We start from the raw sequence: 6,000 nt of genomic DNA on the forward strand, positions 1-6,000 counted from the left end.
TTATGGCAAAATTTATCAGATTCTTTTCTTTTTTGTCCCTGGGATGAAAAAGAATTTTTTTTTCTTAAAACTTCTTTTAAGTTTTAAGTGTGACTAGATATTAAATAAACAGATGACATTTGGACAGAAACAACAAAAACCAACTCTGATCAACTTGAGAAAAAAACGGAGGATCTACTAAAAAATTAGCACATTTTATGGAATGAAAGGAAGATTGAACCATCAAAATATGGGATAGGTGATAAAGAGACCATTCTAAGGGTACTAGGAGACTTCTTGGTAGAAAACTTCTTTTAATGGAATTTGGTTCCAACACTCTCAGCCTCTTTCCATTCTCAGTTCAAAATCAAAATTCCTGGGAGAGAGAATCTGATACTTCAGTTTGGAAGGCTTGTCTACCCCTTAATCAATGAGCTCCAAACATAAGGCCATTTATAGACATGATAGTGAGAATGAATCCTCCAAATAGGAAGCAGTTTTTAAATACATGGGATTTCTGCAAGCTAAAAAGCCTACCTAACATGACCCACCTCCTCTTCCTGCCATGGATGTGACTAAGGGAGGCAAAGCCATGCTTTGGCTTTGTATAGGCAGTAACCTCCATCTCTGCTCAGAAAACGACAAGTTGTTGTTACCATGTGGACACTGATAAGAGTTGAATTGTGCCCCTTAAAATCATGTTTTGGAAGTTCTAGCCCTCAGTATCTGTGGATGTGACCTTATTTAGAGATAAGGTCTTCACAGAGATAATACATTTAAGATGAAGTCATTAGGGTCGACCTTAATTCAGTATAACTGGTGTCTTCATAAAAGGAGAAGTTTGGACACAGACACAGACACTCATAGAGGGAAGGTGACATGAAAAGACCCAGGGAGAAGATGACCATCTCCAAGCCCAGGATAAAGGCCTGGGCCTGAGCCCTTACTTCACAGCCTTCAGAGGAAACCAACACTGCCAACACCTTTGGTCTCTGACTTACAGTCTCCAGAACTGTGAGACAATAAATTTCTGTTTTGGGGGCCACCCAGTTGATGGTACTTTGATATGGAAGCCCAAGAAAACTTCTACAGACACTCATGGGCAACAATGAGTTCTCAGTTCAGAACCGACTGTTTCTGAACAGATTTGACCCTCTTTCCTCTGGGGTAGAAAGAATGTTTCTGAGGTCATACCGAGGACTGAACCAATAATTCCTCCTGAATATTTAGTTTAAAAGCATGTTGCTAAATTCAAAGTAATAGTTATTAGTTAAATATTTCTACAGTAATCACATATTTCAAGTAGAGTAGTTATGCCATATTACTGTAAAATTAATGGATTGCTAAATGTTAACTTAGAACCTATGATAAATAAGTCTGATCCCAACAATAGCATTTCTGATTTAAATGAGGATATAGGCTATTACTCTTCAGCAAGAGCTCAAACGATTTAGTTGGTGGTCAGTTCACATTTGCTTTCCTGATGTGCCACGTATTTTATGATGTCTTCTGAGGAACTTGCCTTCCTTCCTCTATAATAAAGTACCTTGGCTTGATTTCCAGCAATATCTTTAAGTAGCGTACCAAGAAAAACATTCATAGGAAGGAGAGGTCAACACTGGGCCATTCCCCTTCCAGTTAAATTAAAAAGAAGAACAGCTCTGAAATTTATCTACAATGCTGTGACATTTTCTTTTAAGATATTCAGTACACTTTTCAAAATTACAGTTACCAACACAGACATAATATATTATGTCCAGAATTTACTTGACATTTTAGAATAACACATTGGTTTCTTAATTTCCTTATTTTATGCTTTGAAGTGAAGCAATACATTGGGGGGGGGGGGAAGAGGAAAGGAAAGGAAAGGAAAGGAAAAGAAAGGAAAGGAAAGGAAAGGAAGAACTACAGAAAGAAAGAAAGAAGGAAGGAAGGAAGAATGGAGGAAGGAAGCCCAGGCACTGTTTTCTCATAACAACCAGTGAGATAAATTAAGACACCTGGGACCCACCTATAATTTAATTTAAGAAGTTTTTACTACTCAGCCACAAAAAGCAATGGTGATCTAGCACCTCTTGTATTATCCTGGATAGAGCTGGAGCCCATTCTACTAAGCGAAGTATCATAAGATTGGAAAAACAAGCACCACATGTACTCACCATCAAATTGATATTAAATGATCAACACTTAAGTGCACATATAGTAATAACACTCATTGGGTGTTGGGCAGGTAGGAAGGGGGAGGAGGGGATGGGCATATTCACACCTCATGGGTGTGATGCGCATCGTCTGGGAAATGGACACGCTTGAAGCTCTGACTTGGGTGGGCAAAGGCAATACACGTAACCTAAACATTTGTACCCCCGTAATATACTGAAATAAAAAAAAATTCAAAAAAAGAAGATTAAAGTCAAAAAAAAGTTTTTATGTAGGTTTGGATTATGTAACCTGAGACATGTCACCAATAAACTGTCAGGTCCACTTTTCTCCATCTGGCGTTAGAGACGAGTGTTAGGGAGAGACCTTTAGAAATGGTACTACGTTTATTCATTCAACTGCATCTTTAGCAAACATGTATCTAATCATTAAAGACCAAGCGTTAGGTTAGTAGTTACAAAAGCAATGGGTTTGGGTAGTCTATAAAAATACAGAGTAGGGGCAAGTTTCCAGGTAAGCCTAGAAATTTTGTTTCTAACAAGACTCAGTGTTTGCTTTCTTTCCACAGAAGTTGCACTCACGTGGCAGTAAACGATGCTTAGTGTCACCTACAGGTTCAACAATTTATCCCAGGCAGCAGACAAAGGGCAGGGACTGTTTGGCGGATCAGTGCGGGTGCATTCAAGAGCAAAGAGCCAAAAGAAGGGGGTGAAGCAAGTGCCAAAGAGAAACCAGAGATGTGACAGCAAACACGTCATGACGCTTGTTAGTGTGGATCCTAATCTTCAGAAAAGGGTGCCTACCCAGGAGTGATGGAAAGTGCATACACTAAATAAAGTTTTTTCTCTTTATTAATGGCAAGACGACAGAGATGGATTATTTATAATATATCTTAATGTGTATATAGCAGTTTATATAATTCTATGATACCTTAGGACATCTTCATAAAGGATATTTATGACAATAAGTGGTATATGTCTTAGTCATCTCAGGAGGGCAGGATAAACCCCTCAGCCAAAATGTGATTCAGCTACTGAGAAAAATGATCCACACACAAACAACCAAGAGGATATAAACAAGTATTGTTACTCAGATAACGAGTTTCCTGGGGAGTGCAGGGCAGGCTCCCAGCCAGGAACCAACGTGGCTTGCGAGGGCCAGGCGGGCAACAGGCGAGCCTTTACATGTGGTTAGGCTTGAGGTCACTCTGGGGGTTTCTGCTTGTCGGTTGGACTTTCCTGCCTGGTTTTAACTTTCCACCTGTGCCCAAGGAAGGAGCGTACCTGAGCTTTGTATCGATGCGGACAGATACGGGCAAGAGGGGAGGAGAAGCTGTGAACAGTCCAACATCCGAACACTGTGCTTTGACTCTTTATTGCAATTTATTTATGACGTTAAAGTAAATCATAATTTTGGTCTTTCTTGAGATAACTAATGATGTCCTGCAGTTATTGAACCCTGATTGGAAGTCCTCGCTGCTGCAAACATCTATAATTTGATGCAGATGTTTCCAATAGAAACGAAAGACTTAGAAAGTTATTTTGTGCAACATCAAATTTAGTGTCAGGGATGGTCTTCAAGGAACCATAATGAATGAGAGATACATGTCAGTGTTCTTAGAAAACTTTTAAAACTGAGAAAGAAACTGAATAAATATGATTTAGTAGTTAAAAGTAGGTAAAATTTCAATATCCTGACCTGTGTTTTTGTAAAAAGCATAACTATAAAACTACTCGGAGAAAGGTAAGGACAGCATCACTGTGATCTATTACAACGGGCAGAGGTACGCTGCAAGAACCTAACATTTTTGCCTTTCAAGAAATGGTGCTGTGAGAGAAAGTGAACAAAAAGTAAAATTCAAACAAGTAACAATAATAACACAAACACAACACAATAGACAGATTATGAGCAAAACCAACATAATCCCAAAGTAACTGAAATATCAGATATTAATCACTTCTAGTAGCACTAGTAGCACCAGTAATATTTCTTTATAACTAAGTTCTCAATTGGAAGGTAGATGAATATCTCAAGAAACTAAACAAACTTCCTAGCTCTTCCTGAAATGCTGGCATTTATGATAATAACCAGAGGGATAACATATTAATTTAAAGATGTAATATATAAATGATGGAAAATATATTCGGGGAAAATAATATTCCAGGTGCTAAATAATTCATTAAATATGGTTAAAATAAATAAAAATATATGTTGATAAAACTGATGCTTTGTGTAAAACCAATTATATACTGTAAACTTAAATGTACAACCCATAACCTGTAAAATGTCACTGAATATTCCGGAAGGGTATAATAAAAAAGGGTTGGAAGAGCCGTAATTAAGATAAATGGCAATTGAGTTTTACGTTTCAGTGTCCCAGTTGCATAGTAAATGAAAGCTAAATTGGCCTTTAGGAATTTTTATATCATTATTTAGCAGCAAATGGCCTTTAATAAATTTCAGACTAAGTAAAATAGTTGTGTGATTTTCAAACACAGACTATCCATTCCTTCACACACTACAGGTTCTGTGATAATTGAGACACTGTTCTTTCCACTCCTGGTGCTAAAGCTGCACTTTTAGACATGTTGATCAAATTAGACCATGTTTCAGGGTCTAAGTCAAATTTATAATCATGGTGTAAACCCAAGGAATGTATGTGTGAATAAGAAAATATATGCAACAACATTAAGTATTCTACTTTCAGCTATAGCTTCAAATTATGATTTTCTCAGATTTTTGTCAGTGAACCCAAAATAATTTTAGTAGGTCTGTTTCTGAACAAATGCAAATTTATTCTATGAAAGTACTCTCTAATACCCTTTTATTTTACTTATAATTTCCAATGATATGAATTTGTTTTAGGCTGATTGATTTATTAGATCTCTGTGCAAGACACAGAAAATCAATACAAGAAAAATTGATGCAAAATGTAAGTGGCCACAAGAGATTTTATGTGTGTCTAAAGCTATTATGGAGGGAAGTATTGATGTAAATTTATCTCAACAGTGAAATTCTATTTCTTTCCAAGCTTCTATAAACTTTGTCCTTAACACAATACTTAATGAAAGGGAGTAAAACAGTAGCATCTAGTTTATTTATTTTTTTTTTTTTGAGACAGAGTCTCACTCTGTTGCCCGGGCTAGAGTGAGTGCCGTGGCGTCAGTCTAGCTCACAGCAACCTCAAACTCCTGGGCTTAAGCGATCCTACTGCCTCAGCCTCCCGAGTAGCTGGGACTACAGGCATGCGCCACCATGCCCGGCTAATTTTTTGTATATATATATTTTAGTTGTCCATATAATTACTTTCTATTTTTAGTAGAGACGGGGTCTCACTCTTGCTCAGGCTGGTCTCGAACTCCTGACCTCGAGCGATCCACCCGCCTCGGCCTCCCAGAGTGCTAGGATTACAGGCGTGAGCCACCGCGCCCGGCCAGTAGCATCTAGTTTAACAAAGAATCCTCTTTAAAGAGTAAAAATTATTTCATCTGGTCCATTTTAACATGTCAAGGAGACATGTTTATTTCTTAAAAAGTGAAAAAGTAACTGCCTTTGGCATTCATACTGAAAAAATGTCATAAAACACTCTGAAATCCTAAAATGAGCTGAAAAGTTTCGTGTCCCAAATAGTCATGTTAACAATTCAGTTCGCAAAGCAGGGTGCCCTCAGTTAGCTGTTCATAGGAGCTCCTTGGATTCCAAAGTAGCAGTTAGTAACTGGAGAACAAATTCAAACAAATGTGCAAATTTCTGGAGTTCGAATTCACATTGAATAAGCACATCAGAAAGATTGCCTTGGTGTTTGGCCTGGTTTTTATTTTACTTTTGATGCTAAAAACAGATAAAAGTCCAATTGAATAATTA

The sequence above is a fragment of the Eulemur rufifrons genome, chromosome 17, assembly GCF_041146395.1.
Source record: "Eulemur rufifrons isolate Redbay chromosome 17, OSU_ERuf_1, whole genome shotgun sequence".
Classification (NCBI taxonomy): Eukaryota; Metazoa; Chordata; class Mammalia; order Primates; family Lemuridae; genus Eulemur; species Eulemur rufifrons.